The sequence below is a fragment of the Lepus europaeus genome, chromosome 13 (assembly GCF_033115175.1).
Source record: "Lepus europaeus isolate LE1 chromosome 13, mLepTim1.pri, whole genome shotgun sequence".
Classification (NCBI taxonomy): Eukaryota; Metazoa; Chordata; class Mammalia; order Lagomorpha; family Leporidae; genus Lepus; species Lepus europaeus.
In genome coordinates, this window is record NC_084839.1 from 17,865,984 (window position 1) to 17,890,731 (window position 24,748).

The window sequence follows — 24,748 nt, forward strand, 5'->3', positions numbered from 1 at the left end:
TTGTCTCCATTGACTCTAAAGCCATTTATTTGTTTCTTTCCTTGCTCATGTGTTCTCATGTTGGAGGTTCTTTAATGCCTGGTAATCATCATTCATCTTAAGAACACTGCAGTAAAAGTTGTGTAGCAGAGCCAGCATCATGGGTTATTATGTTGTGTCAAAGAGCTCCTGTATGATGGAACATAGGAAGGTCTTTTAGATTCTTCAATCTTTCAAAAGAACACTCTGACTTTTCCCTTTACTTTGGTCTATAGGTTGGAGGATGCCAGGCTGCTGCGTGTACTATACAAGATGGCAGAGGTGGGCATGACTGATTTCAATTCAAGTTTGTTTTTTCCCAATCTCACTCCTCCTTACTTACACTTGGAATTTTGCGTCTCCAAGTTTCTAGGGGATTCTTCAGGAGAGATGGATGCCTTCTTTAGCTATATTTGCTTTTTCTTAAGTCTCTGTACAAGTAAACTCCCTATGATAAAAGAGGTGCTCTATATATGTGTTGCTGAATGCAGTCATATGGTTATTGATCACTTAATGTAATTAGTGGAAATGAGGAGCTGAATTTCTAATTCAACTGTAATTAACTTAAATTAAAATAGTTTCCTGTGATGAGACAATGGGGGCTGTGAGCTACAGTTCCCTATATCTTGCTTCATTAGCTTCTGCCCTTCTCTTACTCACTCTCTTGCCCAGATCTATTGAAATCTCTTGTCAATTAACAGTCTCTCTCTCATTCCCTTATGTATCTCAAAAACATTTTTAATATAATTTTTATTGGGTATAGAATGAAATAAAGATGAGATGTTGTGACCAATCAGCTCCTTTTAAAGAAAAGTGCCTTTAGGGGCAGGTGCTGTGGTGTAGTGGGTTAAGCATCTGCCTGCAGTGCCAATATCCCATATGGGCATTATTTGGAATCCTGGCCACTCCACTTCCGATCTGGCTCCCTGTTATGGCTTGGGAAAGCAGCAGAAGATGGCTGAAGTCCTTGGGCTCCTGTACCTGCATGAGTGACTTGGAGGAAACTCCTGGCTCCTGACTTAGATTGGCCTAGCTCCGGCCGTTGTGGCCATTTGGGGAGTGAACCAGCAGGTGGAAGATATCTCTCTCTCTAACTCTGCCTTTCAAATAAATAAATCTTAAAAAAGTGTCTTTATATTTTTTTTAGAAATAACTTTATCTTAACTTCTTTAATTTCACAGACCTACTAGAAACTTCTGTATCATTTTATTGATTGTTTTAACCATTTTTTGTCATATTAGGCCACCTATTTATGTCCCAGCACAAAGTAACCAAAAGAGATAATCTCATCCTCACAGTTTGCAATCTAGTAGTTTTGCATTTATTTTATATAGGTAAATAACAAGCTGCCTCATTTCAAACATCTTGAATATAATCCTAAAGGGTGTGATTGTATTACTATCATCTGTGATATTAGCATGAATACACAGAGGAGCAAATGTTCTGCATTTCTTGGCCTAATCTCCTAAATCAGAAGAGAGTTATAACTAGACACTGACTTTGGAAGTCAAGCCCTAGGTTCTGGTTCAAAGTCAGAGCTACCCTTGTTTTACTGTAGTAATCCAAAGCATTTTTAATAACCAGTAAATTAAAGCAACATGGATTTGGTTAATAAATTATTTTGGTTAGTGAAATATATATTATGTTATTTCATGCATAGTATATTAAAATAATTAAGCAAGTTATATAATACCTTTAAGAATAATATAACTGAAAAAAGTAAATTACAAAATAGCATGCTATGGTCTATGATTCTATGGTCTATGATCTATGATTGTTGTAATAATAGCCAAGTGTGTTGTACAGACTCATTTGAAATGATGAACAACAAGGTAACAAGACCGATTATCTCTGTTTGATGGAATCCCAGATGATTTACCTGCCCTTGCTTCTCTTTTCTCCTATTTGCTCCCCTCCCTTCCAATAGATGACAGTTTTTTCTTTCCTTGTATGCTCTGTTGTATTCTCCATCATTATTTGCTGCTTTTATTTCTTTGCTCTTTTTGGCGGAAGATGAACATTCTGTACTTTCTTTAATAATCCATCAAAATTTGCCTATTTCTCTTCTTTTTTTTTTTAAGATTTATTTATTTATTTGTGAAAGTCACAGTTACAGAGGGAGGAAGAGACAGACAGAGAGATCCATCTAGTGGTTCACTCCCCAGACGGTCACAATAGCCAGAGCTGCACCAGGATGAAGCCCAGGAGCCCAGAGGTACTTGAGCCATTCTCCACTGCATTTCCCAGGCCATTAGCAGAGAGCTGGATTGAAAGTGTAGCAGAAGGACACCAACCGGCACCCATATGGGATGCCAGCATCGCAGGTGGCGACTTTGTCTGCTACGCTGGCCCCTTCCCTATTTCTTTTTCTTTCTTTCTTTCTTTTTTTTTTTTTTTTTTTGACAGGCAGAGTGGACAGTGAGAGAGAGAGAGAGACACACACACACACAGAGAGAAAGGTCTTCCTTTGTCGTTGGTTCACCCTCCAATGGCCGCCTTGGCCAGCGCACTGCAGCCAGCGCACCGCGCTGATCCGAAGGCAGGAGCCAGGTGCTTCTCCTGGTCTCCCATGGGGTGCAGGGCCCAAGCACTTGGGCCATCCTCCACTGCACTCCCGGGCCACAGCAGAGAGCTGGCCTGGAAGAAGGGCAACCGGGACAGAATCCGGTGCCCCGACCGGGACTAGAACCTGGTGTGCCGGCGCCGCAAGGCAGAGGATTAGCCTAGTGAGCCTTGGTCCTGGCCCCCTTCCCTATTTCTACAAGTAATTTTTCTCCAGGTGTCTGAACATGCCCAGTAGTTCAGCCATTCCAATTCCATTCTGCTGCAATCTTGCACTGACTGCTCTCCAGTCTGCTGCACAGCTGCCATCCATGGACTTCCCTTTGCCACTTCTCTAGACTGGATTCCCTGGCTTATGGATTCTATTTGTGACTTTCTCTTCCTAGGTTTACTTCTTTTACTCACTGAAACACATTTTCCACTAACTAATAAAATGGTGCAGGGAAGCTAGATTTTATATTATTTATATATCTATTTTTTCTTTTCTGACAATGATTCATAATTGCTCTAGGCAGAGAGTGTTACGATGAGAATGGCCTGCCCTTCACATTTCCTGTCTCCCAGCATCCAAGGTTAATGATTTTGATTCCAGTTGCTTGTCATGAGACTACTTCTTACAACTCGCACCCATCCTGTTCTCCATACCCCCAAGCCTGAAAGTTCTCTGTGTCTTCACTTCAGCTCTGGTATCCTGAAGTTTCATGGAGCCTGAACTGGTTAACAATCTGTTCATTAATTAGGCTGGATAGCTAGTGGGTCTATTCACTACCTGGACCCACAACTTCAGTTCCGGAGATGTTCATTGTATTAGTATTTGATAATTTCTTCCCGTTTTTCCTCTCTTTCTGGACCTTCTAGTAGTAGGATCCCTCGTGTTGATTTTCTAAACGATATTTTCCTTCCATTGCCCCCCCCCTTTTTTCTTATATTACCTCCTAGAAGACTTCTTCAACTTTTTGTTCTCACCTTCTATTGAATTTTAATTTTGGCTGTCAAAATTTCAATTTCCAACAATTTTTTTTCTTTCTTTGTTCATAGTATTCTGTTCTTTATTTTTGGATGCTAGATTTTACTGAGATTACAGGGATTTTTAAAAAAAAATTACAATAAAGTTTTAATTTTTTCCTTCTCATTGCCTTACCCATTTCCTCCAAATCTCCCTTCACTTTGTCCATTTTTCTGTTTTGGATTCTCTTATGTTGAGGGAATGTCTGATGCATTTGCATTCTCCAAGGCAATGCACTCTCAAAGTAACGTCTGATGCCCTTATCTGTATCTTAAAGCTGAGGATTCATTAAAAAAAAGACTAAGTTGAGGTTCAAAAAGGTTTTATTTAAAATATTCATTCTTATTTTTTTCTTTTTTGAATAACTAGGCTTCTAAGTCCTATGATTTCTCCCAGAAATAAGAGCTACAAAGTTCAGGAAAAGCGTCGATTTAAGTCTGTTCTCTAGCCTTCATTTTTGAGACCTCAGATCGTTTACCCCTGGACGTGAGGTGCCCTGCACACTCCTGTGTGGAAGAATGCTTTGCCCCTTAGGTGCTAACAGATCAACCAGCTTCCTTCCTGTGACTGCAGACTGTGACAGGCAGTCTTCCACTTGCAGACCTCCCATAGCAGGTGGCTACTACTGAGTGTAGTATGAACACGCCCACTCCAGCTAAGGCTCCAGCTTCTTGACACAGTGTCCCAAGGATATGTAATCTTCCATCTAGGCACAGTTTAGGCAAGACAGGTATATAATACTTGTTCTCTGACCTTCCCTGAAGACATGGCAGGTTTGGGTTCTGTCTTCTTGCCACGAGGGTGACTGCCATGCAACATAGAATCAAATAAGTGCTTTCTTTTCATGATAGAAAAAAAAAATCCAGGCCGGCACCGCAGCTCAATAGGCTAATCCTCCGCCTGCGGCGCCGGCAAACCAGGTTCTAGTCCGGGTTGGGGCGCCGGATTCTGTCCCGGTTGCCCCTCTTCCAGGCCAGCTCTCTGCTGTGGCCCGGGAGTGCAGTGGAGGACGGCCCAAGTGCTTGGGCCCTGCACCCCATGGGAGACCAGGAGAAGCACCTGGCTCCTGCCTTCGGATCAGCGCGCTGTGCCGGCTGCGGTGCGCCGGCCACGGCAGCCATTGGAGGGTGAACCAACGGCAAAAGGAAGACCTTTCTCTGTCTCTCTTTCTCACTGTCCACTCTGCCTGTGCAAAAAAAAAAAAAAAAAAAAAAAAAAAAATCCAAGGCAGCCTTTGTTAGGTAGTGACTCATATAGTCCCTAATTGCTCCAGGGTGGGATCTTCCTCATTGGAATTCATCTCAAATTTAACACTGAACACTGACCATCAATAAAACCTTGCTTCATAACTGTAAATTATAGATTTACCTTTCAAGATTCACTCAGAGATTCTAGTTGTACAGTGATATCATAATCAAGTTAATTCATGTTTCATATATGTATATAAATTCTCTATTATGCTTATTTAAATTTATATCAGAATGTCTGGTATTGTATCCGGTATAACAACATACCCTTATTTACCTTCCTGTAAGAATGCCATTGCTGACAGTTCAGGATCTATAGGATTGTGTTGCAAAAGTTCAACCCTGATTCAGCTGTGTTGAATTTGGTACCTGTTTCATTACAGGCTTGCTTGGGTTCCACCAAGGGGCCTGACTGAATGAGTTTGCTAGGGATTAGTGTACCATGCACAGGGATCACGTAGATACCTGAAAATGATGTGGCAGGTGAGGGCCAGGTCATGAAGGACTCTGAATGTCAGACTCAATAGTCTACAACATTTGCTCTGGCACTGGTGACCCTCTAAAGATTCTGAGAAGGAAAATGAAAAGAACTGGCCTATGATTCAGGAGATTAACTATCAGTGGAGCAAGCCTGGAGGTAGACAACTAGTTACAAGGTAGTTACACCACCCAGCAAGGAGACAGTGAAGACTAAAGTGTTTGTGGAAAACAATAACTGATCATAGATATCGTTTCTCCCACTACTGGAGACATGTGCTCTCTCTATAAAACCCAGCAACTATAAGAGTAGAAGAAATAATGGTTGAATGAAGCTAAAGACATTCATTGTTGATATTTTGATTCCCTTCCTTCAGTTCTTTTAAGTTTTGATATTCTCAGTCCTCACACACTTACATTACATGTGAAATGTTATATCTTGCCTTTGCGCACATTCTAGAGTAGGAAGAGGTGGCATAGTTTTTGGAGATGGTGGAAATGCTTTCTGGGCTGTCCAATATGGTGGCTATTGGCCACATGTGCTTTTTGAACACTTAAAATATGGTCAGCAAAACCAAGGAACTGAACTTTTGGTTTTACTTATTTCCATTTATTTATTTTTAAAAATTTTTATCTGGGAAGAAGAGGGAGAGGAGCTACAGAGATATAGATAGATAGATAGATAGATAGATAGATAGATAAAGCAAGTTACCATCTTTTGGTTCATTCCCTACATATCTGTGGCAGCTGGGGTTGCACTGGGTGGAAGTCCAGAGTTGAGAATGTGGTCCAGGTCTCTAACATGGGTGGCAGGAACCTAACTACTTAAGTCATCACCACTGCCTCCCAGGGTCTGCACTGGTAGGAAGCCAGAGTCAAGCACTGGGAACTGAAAATAGTAGGTTATCTTAACTGGTAGGTGAAATATCCACTACTACATTTAAATTTAAATGGCTAATGTCCATCTTATTAGACAGTGACGTTCTCGAGCTACAAATAAGTCAGAACTTAAGGGCTTAGACACCAACTGGATATTAGGAGAAGAGGAACAATGAAAAACAGATATTGGTTGAGGCTTATGGGAAAGGAAAGGTACGTTAGGAAGGACTCTGGGGGAAAAGTGGGGATTTTATGGAAGATAAAATTTTCTTCTTTGTACCTCCCATTAGTCTCCTCCACAAAATCTGATCCCAACCTACTTTCATGTTTGTTTTCATCTACACACTATGCATCTTCCAATGAATGTTAACTACTCAACTTCTAAACACACACTGAATTTCTCATCTTCTATCCCTTGATTCATGGCATCTTGTCAGCTTGAAATCCACCTTTATCCCCCATCATCCTTAAACACTTAACAGAGAAACTCCATTTTCCCTCTACCTTGCTCTGCCTAGCACTTCAAGAGAGGTGATTTTGCTTTTTCCTCTTTATGCCTTTAGCATTTAGTTGATGGTGTTCATGTAACCTTGGCACTTAATGTTCCCCATGAAGATCTGGATCTATGTGGCTTCTTTCTGAGCCTGATCTGGGTCTCACACATAGAATAATGTTCAGTAAAGAATTACTGCACTTAATGCTGAAAGATTTATAGCCAGACCTGGCCTCAATACCTTTACATGCACTTTTTTTGTATTTTTTTTTTATTCACTCTTTGCTCTTCCTGACAAACCCTGGTTTTGATTCCCTTCAGCCAGAAAACCAGTCTGATAAGCTATAGAATGAACTCTCCATTCTCCAAAAGGAAGGTCCTTATGGTAATGGGGGCCTACAACTTATCTGCTAACCAGGAAATTAGCAATGAGTGCCAACAACAGATGTTCTCCAATCTCAGTAAGGCCTCATTTATATTACAGAGGGTCACATATACGATGGACAGGTTGCCTGGGTCATTATGTGGTGCTGGATAGGGCTTTGATACACAGGGTGAGAAAGCTCAACTTTGCTGTATGGCAGCATAGGAGATGCCCACCAAGGTCCCACATCCATAGAATTGAAGTGCATCATGTTGTAACACTAAATGTGTGGTTCAATACCTTATGTTTGCCATTTTGTTAACAAAGTTTTGTAGAGCAAGAAATATCTAAGCTTCAATTAGTATCACTAACATGCTTTCTGACTTGAAGCTGTTTATGAAACAACAAACATCTTCCTCATGAAATTGGAGATATCTGATCAGATTCTGGGAACAAAACTGCTTTCAGAGATGGGAAAGTACAATCTGCTAGTGAGGACTGATGGATTATTAACACAGAAGCCAAAGCTGTTTATGCTGCTGCCTGCTTCCCAAAATCTCAACTGATTTCCAATGGAAATGATCTCACAGAGTTCTACTTCTGAACAAGATGGATACGAGAAACTAGATTCAGCTTCCTATTTAAAACAAGTAAAAAACAGATACAGTATATGAAAAACAAAGACAATTTTTAAAACAGTGGATAAGGGACCTTGAAAAGACAATGACCCCTGAGAAAACAGAAAGGGAGGCTTGTTTCAGCTTATTGCTTAGTAACGTTCCTTACTGTAGCACAGGAGGAGGAATGCTGGCCACACTTGGTATTTCCCTGAGCCGAGGTGAGTACTAAGCATGATTGTTACATTCTATAGTTTATGATGCTCTGACATCCATCTAGCTGAGGAGACATTGTCCTTCCCAGGGTTAGCCAATTCTTGGAGACAGTCTCCTGTGACCGTACCTCTCATATGGAAACTAATTAATCCAAAGCGCATATCCCAGAGTCTGCCAAAATTATTCAAAACTGGCCAGTCCTAAACATGGTCAATTGCTGAACCTGCCACATCCCATCTTTCCCTGGGACACCACAGTAAAGGCTCTGGGCCACGCACTCCTGTGCTCCTCTTTCCTCCTCACACAAGCTCTCCTGCGCTTCCCTGTGTGGCCCTGCCTGGCATGGCATGCCCCTTCCTCTTAGGAGCCCTGACTACAAACATTTCTTCTTTCATGTTTGTCACATTACCATATTTATTAAAATAAATTCCAGGTACATTTTACAATGAGGAGACAGAGCTGATGGTCCTGGGAGGATAAAATGCAGTGGGTTTCAGAAGGGTAGAGCAGTGGAGAGGGGAGAAGGGAGAGGGGTGATGAATGGGAGAAAGTTTCAGAGATCTGCAGAGTTCCCTTTGAGTTTCAGCTAAGTACTGATCAGCACCAACATGTGAGAAACTACTGGAACCTGGGGAACAGGATCAGAGACAACAATCCCTGTGCTGGGAATAGTTACCATTTCTACCAGTTCAGTATAAAACCTCGTATCTCATACCTCAACTCGAGAATTCAGTTTTGTGAGTAGGTGGTAGGTAAAATTAGCCCTAAATGAAACTGTTCTGGTACCAATTAGCAAAGCTTAAAAACAGGACTAGAAAGGATCAAAGTATTTCCAAGTAACAAAGCTGTGTCCCATAAAACAGAACTCAAGAATATTTATAGGAATACAAAAATATCCAGCATCTAACAAAAGCATCCAACAAAAAATTATCAAGCATGCAAGGCAGGAAAATACAATCTGAAATAAGGAGAAAAACTGATCAGCTGAAATTAATCTTAAAATAACAAAGATAATACAATTAGTAAATATTCAGCAAATGGTGCTTAGACAACTGGATATACATATGTAAAAGAACAAAGTTGGGTCACTATCTCACATCATATCCAAAAATTAATTAAAAATGAATCATAGTCCTAAATTTAACAACTAAATCTATAAAACTCTTAGAAAGGAAGATATGGCTGGCATTGCATCAGTGTGAGTTAAGTTGCGGCCTGTGACACCAGAATCCCATATGAGCACCAGTTGGGAGTCCTGGCTGCTATACTTCCAATCCAGTTCTCTGCTAATGCACCTGGGAAAGCAGCGGAAGATGCCCAAGTGCTTGGGCTGCTGCCACCTACACGGGAGACTCAGACGGAGTTCCAGGTCCCAGGCTTTGGCCTGGTCCAGTCCTAGGCAGTGAGGCCATTTGGAGAGTGAACCCTCTCCCTCTGTCTCTGTAACTATGCCTTTTAAATAAATAAAATAAATCTTTTTTTTTTAAAAAAGGAGTAAAGATAGGAATAAATCTTTGTGACCTTAAATGAGGGAATGGTTTCTTAGTTACGACTGTAAAAGCACAGTGACAAAAGGAAAAAGAAATTGGGCTTCATCAAAGCTAACATTTTTTGTGGCTTAAAAGACACCATCAAGAAAGTGAAAAGACAACCCACAGAATGGGAGACCGGTCAAAATCTGATAAGGATCTACACCCAAAATAAACAGGATCTTCAAAAAGGTCATGGGAAGTGTGTAAGTAGAAAAAAAAACTACTCATGGATTAAAACTTTTTCAAGTGCCCTTATTTATAAAAAATCTTACACCTCAACAGTAAAAAGATAAACTGATTAAAAATGGGCAATGGACTGGAACAGGCATGTCTCTACAGAAGGATACAAGTAGCCAATAAGCACATGAAAACATGCTTAATATCATGAATCATGAGGGAAATGCAGTCAAACCAAAATCAGATACCATGTCATACCTACTGTGATGGTTAGAATAAAAAAGACAAACAATAACCAGTGTTGACAAGGATGTGAAGAAATTAGAACCCTCCTACACTGTTGGTGACATTGTAAATTGGTACAGGCACTTTGGAGAACAGTTTGGCAGCTCCTTAAAATGTTAAATATAGCTACCATATACCTAGCAATTCCACTTGTAGATATATACCCAAAATAATTTAAAATATAAGTCTACACAAAACTTGTATATGAATGCTTATAACAATATTATTCACAATAGTTCAACCTTGGAAACAATCTGAATATTCATCAGTTAATGAATGGAAATGCAAAATGTGGTACAGCATACAAAGGGACATTATTTAGCACTAGAAAGTAAATAGGCACTGACATGCTAAAACATAAGTGAACCCTTAAAAATTATCCTAAGCAAAAAAAGTAAGTCACAACACAACATTTCAGTTTGTAAAACAAGTCCAAAGCTGTTTTTAGAGAGAAACTTATGGCATTAAAAACCAGTATTAGAGAAGAAAAAAAAACTTAAATCAATAGCCTCACTGTAAGAAATCAGAAAGAGAAGGGCAATTAACTCCAAATTAGGCAAGGTAAAGGAAATAATAAAGTTCACAGCATAAATTAATGAAATAGAAATCAATGAAGCAATCAAGAAAATAAATGAAACCAAAAGTTAGTTTTTCAGTAAGACGATGAATTGATAAACGTTTGGTTAGACTGATCACGCAAAAGAATGTGAGAAGACCTAAGACATTACCAATGTCAGGAAAGAGAGAGGTGAATTCCTGCAGATTACAGATATCAAAAGTATAATTGAGTGATTTTGTGGACAACTTTATGCCAAGAAATTAAACAATCTGGGTAAAACGGAAAAAGTTTGCAAGAAGACACAAATTTTAAGCTTATTAAAAAGAAACAAGTAACCTGAATAGTTTTACATCTATTAAAGAAATTAAGTTTGTAATTGAAAACTTCTTCACAAAGAAAACTCCAAGCCCTTATGATTTTATTGGTCATTTTACAAAATATTTAAGAAAGAAATACTGATTCTATATAAACTCTTCCAGAAATAACCACATTTAGAGGGCTATTTGATTTTTGACAAAGGTAGCATTTCAGAACAGTGGGAAAAAGGTGGTTTGTGGTGGGCAAAATTCTAAGATGGCTTCTAAGTACCACTTACTCTCCTATAATCTTCTTTTTTTTTTTTAATGTTTATACGTACTTATTTATTTGAAAACAGACTAATGGAGGGAGGGAGGGAGAGAGAAAGTGAATGAGAGAGAGAGAAAGAAATCTCTCATCAACTGCTTCATTCCCCAAATGGCCACAATGCCTGGGGCTTGGCAAGGCTGAAGTCAGGAACCAGGAATTCCATCCAGGTCTCCGACAGGGCTTGCGAGGGCCCAAACACTTGGGCCTATTGATACATCCATGGCTTGGTCTTCTTTCTTAAGAGCATGGGTGCAACCTGTGAAGACGACACCACACTCCTGTGATTAGGTTATGTTATCTGGCAGAGTTAAACTTAAGAAAGGAAGATGCTGGGAAGCCTCATTTACTCACACAAGTCCCAGATCTGAGTGTTTTCTTCTGGTTGGTGGCAGAAGAGGAAGGCAGAGATGGGAAGCACCAGGAGGACTGTACCATTGCTGGTAGAAGATGGAGCTCATTTGGAAAGGACCTGACTGTGGCCTTGGGGAACAGGGAAGGACTCCTGGCTGAGTCAGCAACAAAGTGGGGGTCTCAGTCTAAAGCCACAGGAATTGGCTGTTCTGTCAGCGACGCGGATGAGCTCAGAAGTGCATTTCCTCAGAGAATCCTGACAAGAACTACTCAGTGGGGCTGACACCTTGATTTCAGCATGGACTTCTGACTCATAGACTCACAGACATAGTGAATAAATGGGTGCTGTCTTAAGCTTCTAAACTGGTGGTGATTTGTTACACAGCAATGGAAAACGAACACATGGCCTTCCACTAAACGATGATTGGGTCAACTGGGTATGCATACAGGGAAGAAAACAAAAACTTTATTCCTACTCTGTCCTTTATATACACAAACCAGTTCCAGATTTTAATGTCATTCTGAAATTGGAAAAACTCTAAAAACTCAAATATTTTATAAGAAGCTTTTCTATTTCTAATAATAAATTTTTCATCAGGGAGTGTGCCCCAGCCCAGCATTATTCCGGCTCTTATTATTTTTCTGGTAATTTCCTAAGTCTACTTTTAAAACAGAAAAAAAAATGCCAGTTTCTTTTCCAGTAATTGCTCTGAAGAAGACATCTTTGTCATTCCTCAGAAATGCTCATAATATAACACAGTGGTCAGAAATAATAATACCAGATAGAAGTGTAATTTCCTAAGTGGAAAACACATTTCTCTTGGCAATGATTTGTCAACAGCATTCCTGGAAACCCAGCAGAATTCAGCGTTTCAAGCACCACAGTGAAGGAAATGTCGAGCAGCAAGAGTAATGGAAACAAAAACATGAAGGAAAGAGAATGATGTAGAAGAATGTGAATTGTTTATTTTTGCTTCATTGCAAATCTAAATATAATGTAAAAGAGGGGACTCACCGGGGGCCCCAATATTCTATTTTATTTGTTTCTATCATCTTCTGAAATGTTTAATACTCAAATATGACTGTCAGACTTCCACTTAGAGTGGAGTGGCTGAAAGATTTGAAATCGGTAAGTCAGGCTAAAGTTGGAAGACCACAGGGCATTCATGTCATGGGTTGTATGTTTTAAATGAATTCTCCAAGCACAATAATTACAACAGAAGGTTGCACTCAGTACACCCCGTAACCTATCATTTTCAAAAAAGTATTCATTTTTTGAGAAGCAGGGAGACACAGGAAAAGAGACACACAGAGATTATCCATTTGTTGGTTCACTTCCCAAATACCCAAAACAGCTGGGCCTGGGCTGGAATGAAGTCAGGAGTGGGGAACTCAATCCAGGTCTCTCACATGTGTGGCAGGGATCCAATCACTTGAACGATTACTTGCTGTCTCCCAGGGTACACATGAGATTGAAGCTGAACTTGGGAGGGGGGCCAGGACTTGAACCCAAGTGCACCATTATAGGATGTGGCCATCTCAACTGGCATATTAACCACTAGGACAGTTGCCTGTCCCCTATCACCTATCTTGATGCCATTTTGTCCATCTGGAAAAATTCCAAATCATCTTCAAGTCTAAATTCATTTATCTTCTCCTCCTTTGTTACTTAACTAGGGTAGAACTGATCTCCTCTTTCTCAGTAACATTCACACTGACAGCCTTTATTTGATATGTTAAAATTCTAACTAACTTAGGGACAGGGATTGTATTTCATTCGCTTTTTTCCCCAGTGTTTATTTGGCTCATAGCAGGCATCAGTAAGGAAGGGCTTTAAATGAAAGAAATGAGAAAGGTCTGAGGGAGGAGGATGCATGGTTGAGTGTTTTGGGGATGGGTTGGGTATAGAGAAAGAGCTTGCTCTCTTATTGAAGTGGTTCAAAAGCTGACATCACAAATGGAGGTGGAAACTGGAGGCTGAAGCACACTGACACGGGGAAACAAAGCTGGTAGGTGCTGGGACAAATGTGAGATGAATCATTACAGGCAAGAGGGCAAGTCCAAGAGCTTCTGTTGGGACTGGCTAGAAAGTAGCCCCCACAAAATCTAGGCATAGCAGCTGGGGACCATGTGGAGGCAAGGAAAATCACAGCTAATATAAAGTAGAAGACTTTGAGGAGATGCATGAATGGCTTTCTTGGGGGTGGGAAGTTCTGGTGACTAGTGCCACCAGTAAGATTCCACAGCAGAATGCCCTGGTTTGTTTTCACCATGACACTGGGGAGTGAAGATTGTTGCTGCTGAAACAAAGGGAATTACTGGGACAAGGGGAATGGCTGGAGGTGGGCATGATTTAATTTTGGACAGGTGAGTTTTGGAGGTAGGAAATCTACCAGATATCCTGGTTTATTCTAATACAAGGGAAATCACAGAGTTCACAGAAAATGCATATTATAAAAAAACTGTGCATGAATTTAAAAGTTTTTTGGCACCAAATAAACTTAACTTTTATTTATTTACTGGTTTTAATTATTTATTTACTTGTGAGGCAAGGATGGGGATACAGAGAGAGTGAGTACTCTCATCAACTAGTCTACTCCCTAAATACCTGCAGTAGCCCTCAGATGGGGCCAAAGCTGGGAGTCAGGAACTCAATCCAGGTCTCCCATATTCAATCCAGGTCTCCCGTGTGTTCAACGCAGGTCTCCCGTGTGGCTGGCAGGAAGATGACTATGTCAGCCATCACTGCTGTCTACTGGGGTCTGCCCTGGCAGGAAGCTGGAGTCAGGAATCAGAGCCAGAAACTGAATCCAGGCACTCTAATATAGAATGTGGATATCCTAACGAGTGTGTCTTAATCGCTAGGCTGAACACATGCTGTCAAATGTACTTTTAATTCCATTTTTCACAAATGTTTTGAAGCACCATTTCTGGTCACTTTGAGCTTCTTTAAAAAGGATAGATTCTGTATGTCCAAAATATACCATGATATTGACAAGCAAAAATCAACCTCTTTAAACAAGTGCCCATTTAAGACTTGCTGGACAGGGAATCTGGTGTATTTACCTATGTTCACCTCCACGACGGGAGAGTAACTGTGGAGGGCAACCATTAGTAAGTGCACAGATAGAGGTGAACAGCGAAAAGTCTTACTTTAAACTCCTCTTAAAATAGAAGATAAAATGGGGCTGGATAAAGACTCCGCCTATAGTGCTAGCGTCCCATATGGGCGTTGGTTGGAGACTTGGCCGCTCCTCTTCCAATCCAGCTCTGCTATGGCCCAAGTGCTTGGGTCCCTGCACCCACGTATGAGACCCAGAAGAAGCTCCTGGCTCCTGGCCTTGGACCAGCCCAGCTCCAGTTGTTGTGGCCATCTGGGGAGTGGACCAGCGGATGGAAGATCTCTCTCTCTCTCTCTCTGCCTCTCTGTAACTCTGCACTTCAAATAAATAAGTAAATCTTAAAAAAAAAAAAAAGAAGATAAAATAATCCTGGGAATGGAGATGTGCTCTACTGTGTGTAGGTTTATCTAGGCATGCTGTGAAAAGGGTATGTCACATTGGAAAACAAATTGCAGACCCAAGTCTAAGGTTACTACCAGCTTATGAACCCAAAAGACATTCTGGAGGAACATGGCTTTGGTAGGTTTTAGCTATGGTGGACAAAGAGTGTGGACTTGACTTAGTTAGGTGTTTGGTAGGTGATTAAGTCCATGCATGATGAGGCCCCACATCATTTTGGAGTGTGGATATGGTAGACATGGTGTAACTATACAAAGTCTATTTAAAAAAAAAAAAAAAAAACCTTCACTTCCCTTGACTTCTTCTACTGAGACATACAGTAAAGGATGTGACAAGATTACAGCAACTGGCTGGCACTGTGGCGTAGTGGGTAAAGCCGCTGCCTGTAGTGCCGGCATCCCATATTGGCGCCAGTTCGAGACCTGTCTGCTCCACTTCCAATCCGGCTCTCTGCTATGGCCTGGGATAGCAGTAGAAGATGGCCAAAGTCCTTGGGCCCCTGCACCCACATGGGAGACCTGGAAGAAGCTCCTGGCTCCTGGCTTCGGATCGGTGCAGCTCTGGGCGCTGTGGCCACCTGGGGAGTAAACCAGTGGATAGAAGACCTCTCTCTCTCTCTCTCTGCGTGACTTTGACTTTCAAGCAAAATAAATAAATCTTAAAAAAAAAAAAAAGATTACAGCTACTAATCTATAGGAAAATGTTCCTAGAAGAGTATTCCTCTAAGTAAGCCAAAGCCTAATCAGAAATAAGCCTTTTATTCCCCGCTCTTTCCCCTTCTTTCTGTCTGAACATCAGACATGAGACCTAGAGTTGCAGGTGCTAACAGGTGACCCTGAGATGATGAGCATGAAGGTAAAGGCCTATGTGCCAAGGGCAATGGAGTGGAGATACAGAAAGAATGCATGTCCCTGATGGGGCTGCTAAGATGTTGTTTACCTCTCAACTATCTGTGCGTAGATTTCTTAGTGCATGAGAGAAATGGATCCCTATCTATTCTGGTTGCTGTAATTTAGTTTTGTGTTATCTATAGGCAAATATAACCCCAGTTGATAAAAATGAACAAATATAGGGCCTTTGAACATTCTGCGTATATTGGTCACAGTACAGGGGATGGCAATGTGCTCAACATCCACCATCTACTTGAGCGGGTTGGAGGGTGGCATCATGCCACATGCTTTCTTGAAAAAAAGGCAGAGGTAGTAACTGAAAAAGAGCCTTTCCAAGAATAGACCTCCTAGCACATCTTCTGACTGCTCCAAGGGGTGGTGACTGGCTGGGTGCTAGGGAGCCAGAAGATTCAAGGCAAACGGTGGCAGGGAGCAGGGTTGGAGGTTGAGGATAGACTGTGAGTGAGACTGAAAGGTCCTGGAGGCAGGAGTAGCCACACCGAGCAGGGCTGCAGGCAGAGAGAACTGCAGGCAGAGTAAGGCGTGCACTTAGAGAGGCACTACCAAGAGTTTTCGCCCAAAGATGAAGCAGGACCAGATCACTTCAGAAATCTAAACAAAGCCTTTTCACAAGGAGAAATTCCTTAACAGCTTTTCATTTTCTTCCAGTTGTTTCCTACCTCTCCTTCAGGTGCCAAATGTGGCTTTAAACAACATAAAAATCAGACCAGTAAAATAAATTCTCCCCTTCTAAAATTTCTGCATAATTTGGAGAAGTGCTTATTAGTTACACAACTTATTATGTGTTTCTCTAAAAGCCTGGAGTCTAGTTATTACAAACATACATTCAGTCCACAGACAATCTTATCCAAGTGACATTCAGCTTGCTAAAGTGAAAAACACACTCAAGGTATTGTGTAATTTTCAGAAAAATAACTCTTTAGACTGGCATATAATTTAAAAATATGACTAAAAATATATTTAGGGGTGGGTGTTTGGTGCAGTGGTTAAGACACTCTTGAGATACCTGCATCCCATACGGAAGTGCCTTGTTCTGATCCAGCTTCCTGCTACTGGGCACCCTGGGAAGCAGCAGGTGATGGTTCAGTACTTGGGTCCCTGATATCCATATGGGAGACCCAAATGGAGTTCTGGATTATTGGCTTTCGTCCAGCCATGGCTTTTGAGGGCATCTGGGGAGTGAACCAGTAGATCTAAGATTTCTGTCTCTCTGCCTTTCAAGTAAAATAAGAATAAGCAAATAAATGTATTACCTATAAAAATTAGAAAAAATAGTAAGATATTCATTGGGCCATTTAAGTCTATGACAGAGATGATATTCTAGTACCATATCTAATCACCTTTTCCCCTAAATCCTAATATTGGCAAAAAAACCCCACAAAAACCAAAAAGACCAACTATTCCTTCATTGCTGAATTCTAGGCTACACTTCCAGGAACCAATGTTGACTATAGTTAGGTTTTACCCAGATTTTCACAAGCTGCTCACATGGGTGACAGAATGTGCAGCATAGTAGCACAGAAGTCTGGTTTCATCTTATTTGAATAATTATTCTGGGATTGAGTTAAAAATATTCTGAGAAGAAATTTGTGATTCATTAGTGAAGCTTATGTTGTCAGCTCAATAAATAGTTCAGTTTATTTTACATCACTATAACTATTTTAAAAGGTTATTTCCGTCTTGATTAAGGAAAGATTCTGAAGTGTTTTTTTTTTTTTTTCAAGAACACATTCAACAAAGTAAAGCAACCCACTAGGAATTCCCTATTCTCTGTGTTATGTTTTTCTAGCTAGGTAACTGAAAGGAATTAAAACATCAATTTGGCCTAACTAACGAAAAGACCACAGAATATTTTTAAGAAGTTAATTATTTTGACCTGTGATACTACTGAGATAAAGTGTGTGTGTGTGTGTATATATATATATATATATATATATATTTTTTTTTTTTTTTTTTGGCTTTGCTCAGAAAATCCAGTTTAGCTGTCTTGGTGAAGTCTACTTCTCATGAAATGGAAGAACAGCTACTCTAAAGAAAACAGGTAGTAGACAACACTCCAGAATTAGAGTTCACATATGTCCTTTAAAAAATAGCATTTAAGACATCTAGTTGCAGAAATTACACTGATGCACACTGTTGTGATGTTGTCAATGTATTAGGGATGTTTTCAATAGAATTAGGGCTGCTCTACTCAGAATGCTAGCAGGAAAGGAGGGTGCACTCCCTCACACCAATGCCACAGAACCGTATTGGGCAGGAGGGGATGTGCCATCTCTGATGAAAGGGCTGTAGCATTGGAAATACTTGAATTTTTCAGAGCTTACAACAACAACAACAAAAAAATGTGTGTATAAAAGAAAGGATACAGAGAACCAGTTTTTATCTAGATAGGGCAGGATTTATTATCCACTACTTGGACTAGCAAACTTCCTCCTTTTGTTTCCCTAAGATTTCTACTGAAGCACAGACATTACATAATGTGCAAACACTGCAAGGCTTCCTCAAAGTCAAGCTGGTAAGGTAAAGGTCATTGTCTGGATGACAGTCAAAGCCGAGAGAAGCAGGCCTACAGGGCCAGAATTCGGCTGAACCAGGCAGGACCACTGCGATGATCTCTGACCTGTTTTGTTTCTTTCCCTTGATAACCTCTCCCTTCATGTAAACTGAAGACCATGCCACTGACCAGGTGGCTGGTATGAATTTTGATTATCTTCACCGTTCTTGGGGCACAAGCTCTGACAGATCCCACTAGTCTCCTGTAAGGGTTAGTTTTTCTGTTACGAGTGGTACTCTCTCTCAGCTGGAACCTTCTACAGAGTAAGCAAGGGACTAGGAATCACCTGGGGGATGGCCAGGGCAAGCCTGGGCAAAGGTCTTCCATGACGGTTGTTGCAGGAGGATCAGGGTGGCACTGGGGACCTGTAGGGGGCAGGTGGGCAGAGGCTGGCTAAGATGATTAAAAGGCTTGGTTAATTGTCATGCTAGGTCACTACTAGGAGACTGAACTAAGCACCCAAGTAGGGAATGAACCAAGAAACCACAGAAATAACACAGATAATTCTTGCCTCCTTTCCCTTTACCCAAAGTTACAAAGACTGAATGGGTAATGGGAAGAAACCAGAGTCTAATGAAGTAATGGGTACCAGACACCAGCAGGCCGTATCTAGAGCCACGGGAGTAGAACACAGAGAATGTTAGAAGTAAGAGGGCTGTGCTCCCAACTTGTTTGCAAGTTGGTTGTTTGTAAAGAAGTAATGTGGCTGAATGTCCAGTCTGGCTTATAGTCTATTTTGCACAAAGTATAGTATAACTCTATCATGGTTCTGTGCTACAGGAAGCCCAGGGTTCATCAAGCAACAATGTGGTTGGAAGGCTCTGGTTGTCTTGGGTTAGGGCGAAGACTGTGTCTGTTTTGTTCCCTGCTGCCTGCACTTGGGGCTACAGGAAGAAACAACAGGAAGTCTATCACTGCAACAAAGGGAGAAGAAATGTGTGGACCCGTTATCCCGTTTCTCCTAATGTTATTAACTTGCAAAATTATGGTATAATATTACAATTTAGATACTGATATTGACATTGATATAGTTAAGAAACAAGATCACTACAAGGATCTCAATTGTTCTTTTACAACTATACCTACTTTACTGCTTGTCCTTTTTTTTTTTTTAATTTTTTAAAAATTTATTTGACAGGTAGAGTTATAGACAGTGAGAGAGACAGAGAGAAAGATCTTCCTTCCGTTGGTTCACCCCTCAAATGGCCACTGCGGCCGGCATGTTGCACTGAACCGAAGCCAGGAGCCATGTGCTTCCTCCTGGTCTCCCATGCGGGTGCAGGGCCCAAGCACTTGGGCCATCCTCCACTGCCCTCCCAGGACACAGCAGAGAGCTGGACTGGAAGAGGAGCAACCAGGACTAGAACTGGCGCCCATATGGGATGCCAGTGTGCAGGCGGAGGATTAACCAAGTGAGCCACGGCACCGGCCCCTGCTTGTCCTTTCTTAACTCATGGAAGCCACCAATCTGTTCTCAGTTTCCATAATTACATCATTTCAGAATACAACATAAATGCAATCATATACTATGTAACCTTTGGAGATTTTTTTTTTTTCTCACTAAGAATAATTCTTTGGAGATCTACCCAGAGCTTGTTGTCTGTATTAAAACTTTCTTTTTATTGCTGGGTAGTATTCTATGGTATGGTTCTACCAGTTTGTTCAACCATTTACTCATTTAAAGACATCTGTGTTGTTTCCAGTTTGGGGCTATTATGTATAAAGATGCTACGAACATTCATGTGCAGGCTTTTGTGCGAATGCAAATTTTTAATTTTCAAGGATGCATGCCCAGGAGTGAAAATGGTGAGTTACATGATAGTTCAAGATCTAGTTTTTGTACAAAGTGCCAAACTGTTTCCAGAGGATGTGCCATTTTGCCAGCTGCACTGTATGACTGGTCCAGTGTCTCTGCAGAGAAACTGCACGGCTGTTGCTATTCTTCATCTTAGCCATTCTGAGAGGTGTGTAATGATAATCTCACTGTGATCTTCATTTGTATTTTCATAATGGTTGATGTTGAACATGTTTTCATGAGCTTATTTGGCATCTGTATATCTTCTTTGGTAAATTGTTCAAGTTTTTATCCCATTTTCTAATTGGATTGTTTGGATTTACTATAGGTTAAGCATCTCTAATCCATGCTGACACTCAAAAAGTTCTCAAATTTGGAACATTTCAGATTTCAGATTTCAGATTTTTGGATTGGGAATGCTCAATGGGTAGCATTTTTGGATAAGGGACATTCAACCTGTACTGAGGTTTGAGAGTTGTTAATACATTCTACAGACCACTCCTTTGTCAGACAATTTTAATATCTCTGTCATTCTGTTGTTAGCATCTATTATCTTTTTCCAATCAAACTGAGATTTTGGTGGAGAAGTGACTGTCAACTAATGGACACTTTGGGTATTATGTTATGAGACTCTGGATCTTTTTGTTTTATTTTATTTATTTGAAAGGCTGAGTTATAGAGGGAGAGAGAGAAAGAGAGAGTCTTCCATTGGCTGTTTTACTCCCCAAATGGTTGCCACGGCTGGGGCTAGGCCAGGCTGAAGCCAGGAGCCAGGAGCTTAATCCATGTCTCCCACATGGGTGCAGGGGCCCAAGGACTTGGACCATCTTCCGCTGCTTTGCCAGGCACATTAGCAGGGAGCTGGATTGGAAGTGGAGCAACCAGGACTCGAACTGGCACCCATATGGGATTCTGGCATTGTAGGCAGTGGCTTAACACATTGTGCCACAATGCTGGGCCCGAGTCTCTGAATTTTATTCAAACTTGCTGTTTTTTCTTTTTTTTTTCTGGCACTGCTCTGGCAGGGGGAGGGGGTGTACCTCATTACTGCCAAATGTGGTAGGAGTCCCTTACCAATTCTTCATGTGACCCTACTGACATCATAGGGTAGGGGTGGTGGCTCCATTCCTGCTGGGCTGTGGTGACACTCTTAGTTCTCCACTCATGCTTGTCTGCAGAGTGTGCAGGCAGAGAATGAAGTAAGCTGCTGGCTAGGGGTGAAGTGCCACTTACCATGAGATCTTTGCAGAGGGGGACTGAGAAGGCCACAGTTTTTACTATTGTGTTTGGCTGGAGTAGAGCATTATTGTCTAAGAATTGCTTTTAGAGGGTGTAGGAGATCATAAAATAACACCCCAAAATATGTAGAAGACTAGAATATGCCACCCTTACAATATGCCTTTTTAGCTAAAAGACTGCTTTGAGAAGCTGCAGACGCAGGGACAAGGTCTGAAAAGGATGGGAATTCACAATCTATGAAGGGAAATCCACATCTATAAAGGAAACATCCATGGTGCTTCTTTCTCTGTACCAGGAAGAGCTGGCTGCCTCTAAATCATTAGACTCCTATCAGTGGAGAGGCACCAACTGAAATCTGCAAAACCAACCTCACCCTGTTTGCCTTGCTCACCCTCCTCACCTCCTGGTACTGGCCTGTCCAGCCTCCTTCTTTCCTTGTTTCAGGTGAAGACGGCATTTAAGCCTGAACTCTTCTTTTGGAAGCCACTTTGCGATTTACTCACTTCTCTGGGCATCTCTCAGGTATAAATGAGCTACATGAGTACATGCTAATAAACTTCTGGTTGGCTGTTATTAATCAGTCTTTTGTAACCAAGATCTGTCCCAAGTAAGAACCATGAAGGGTACATGGAAAACACTTTTTTTTCCTCCCCTACAAGGGAGGCCCTTTGGCTACAGTGTGTCTGTGTGTGTGTGTGTTTCTGGGTTGCTGTTGCCATGTCTAGGATCCACGTGGGGAGAAGAAACCCAGAAGACTGCTAAGTTGTTCTCTGGGTATCCAGCAGACTCCCTATGTTTGTTCAATATGTAACATTTAGGGTTTTCAGTATGCAGCAGGGGAAATCAGGAAAAGTACATTCACTCCACCTTCCCAGAACCAGAAGTCTTGGGAGTCAAATGGAGTCCCTACATGGGATTTTTTTTTTTTTAAATTCATTTGGTAGGGTAAGAAAATAAACAAAGACAAACAAAACAAGACAAAAAAAAAAAAACCCTCAGTAAGGGGAATTAACATGAATATTGAAGTCTCTGCGGAGAATTTTATATATATATATATATATATATATACATTATTAGAATTTTGAATGTTGATTTCCATTTGGTCTTTTTTTTTTTTTTTTTTTTGACAGGCAGATTTGGACAGTGAGAGAGAGAGAGAGACAGAGAGAAAGGTCTTCCTTCCGTTGGTTCACCCCCGAGATGGCCGCTACGGCCATTGCGCTGCGGCCGGCATGTTGCACTGAACTGAAGCCAGGAGCCAGGTGCTTCCTCCTCGTCTCCCATGTGGGTGCAGGGCCCAAGCACTTGGGCCATCCTCCACTGCCCTCCCGGGCCACAGCAGAGAGCAGGACTGGAAGAGGAGCAACTGGGACAGAATCCGGTGCCCCAATTGGGACTAGAACCCGGGGTGCCAGCACCGCAGGTGGAGGATTAACCAAGTGAGCCGCGATGCCGGCCTCCATTTGGTCTTAAATACTTTCCAAAAGTGGTCTGGCCCTTAGAGATCACCTAGTTTGATCATGATTTCATCAACAACTGAGAGCCAAGGAGGGAAGTAACAAAACTGAAGCCATAGAGTAAGTCTAGGGGAGAACATAAACAGGAATTGAGTTTCTGGCTCAATGGCAGTGCCATTTTTCACCTGTTAGGCTATTTCTTTTCTGTGATATGAGGGAAGGACGAATAGCTGGACCGGACATTTTTTAGTGTAGTAGGCAACATTCCAGAATTAAAATTAGAAAGTTAAAGAACATTTATCTCCTCCTTCAACCACTGGCCATGTCTATGACTGTCCATAGGTTTTCTTCCCCTCTCCTCATCCCTTTATACCACTATGCTAAGCCTATAGCAAAGAGTGGGACGTGGAGAGAGCATGGAGAAAAAAATACTAAACTTTGTATCTGTGATGACTGTTTGTGGCTACATATTGAGAGAAACACCTCTGATACAATCTGCAGCTGTACAACTATATAGGCATGGCTGTGACAAGTTCCTAGGTTTCACTATGCACCTGATCTTATGGCACTGATCTTATGATCACTGTAAACCTCATTCAGGAGTCCTGGCTCCGTCATTAAGGCAAAAAGACAACAGCAGCATGATGAAAGGAAACAAGACAAGGGCAGACAGCCTGGATCTGGACACTGTATACTATTTGTGTAAATATGGGCAAACCGTGTAGCTTCTCCATATCTCAGTTTCTTCATGTAAAATAGGGCCAGTAAAAATATCTAAGCCTCCTTAGTTCTTCTGAAGACCACAAGTAAAAACTTGAAACACTGCTGTTAGCTGTTATTGTAATTATTACTGTCATATCATTCTCTGGTGGCCTGTTAAAAATAAAATCCTGGATAGAATTGTCGCATGTTTGAATATTACCGCATTTAATCCTGGAACAATCTCTTGAAATATGGAGCATTATTATTCCAATTTTATAGATTAAGAAACCAGGATTATTTTATTATGAGAACCATTTATAAATACAGAATAAACCGTATTAAAAATATAGATTAGATTTTAAAACAACTTTGGAGCCAAAAAGTAAAATAGCGAAATCATTCCCAGGCATAATAAGAAAACACAATCAGCAAAGCACCCAGTACTAAAATACATTACCATATCACCATGATGATTATTGCTTTTATAATTTAAAACCCCTTCCCCCAACATTTAAAAGAAGAGAAAATAAAAGCACAATCTGTTAACTCTATAGCAATAAAGGGCCTGGTTTCCTTGGGTTGATTTTTGCAAAACCCTGAACTGACAGGCCACACCGTTGACTCTTGGAAGGACTGCACCCAGGCTATGCACTATGCACAGAAGTGCTCTCAGCATCCGTAGCTGGAGTGGAGAACTAGAAACATGAGGTCAAGTTAAGGCTTGGTGAGGCTTCTCTGTGTGTCATGCAGAACGAATTCCTCTTACTCTATTTACAACTTCGTTTCTTTCCAGTTTTAAACTTTCTTCTTGGCAGGGGTGGCGGTGGTGGTGGTAACATTCAACCTAAAGTTAAGCTGCAGGCTGGAATACCCACATCTCATGTCAGAGTACCTGGGTCTGAGTCTTGGCTCCGCCTCTGATTCTAGCTTTCTGCTAACGTGCTCACTGGGCAGCAGCAGGTGACAGTTCAAGTGCCTGGGTTCCTGCCCCAGAAATGGGAGGCCTGGACTGAGTTCCAGGCTCCTGGCTTTGGCCTAGCCCGTGTTCACTGTTGCAGGCATTTGGAAGAGTGAATTAGCAGATGACAATTCTGTTTGTCTCTCTGCCTCTTAAATAAGTAAAATTTTTAAAAAATACAAAAATTTTTGAGGAAAAACA

At 41.2% G+C, this 24,748-nt stretch overlaps 1 protein-coding gene across 1 annotated transcript in view; it reads right to left on the bottom strand.

The window, feature by feature from the left end:
* The window catches only part of LDAH (lipid droplet associated hydrolase), a 131,356-nt gene that overhangs the window by 18,341 nt on the left and 88,267 nt on the right, over positions 1–24,748 (bottom strand). The gene's annotated exons all lie outside the window — the stretch shown is intronic.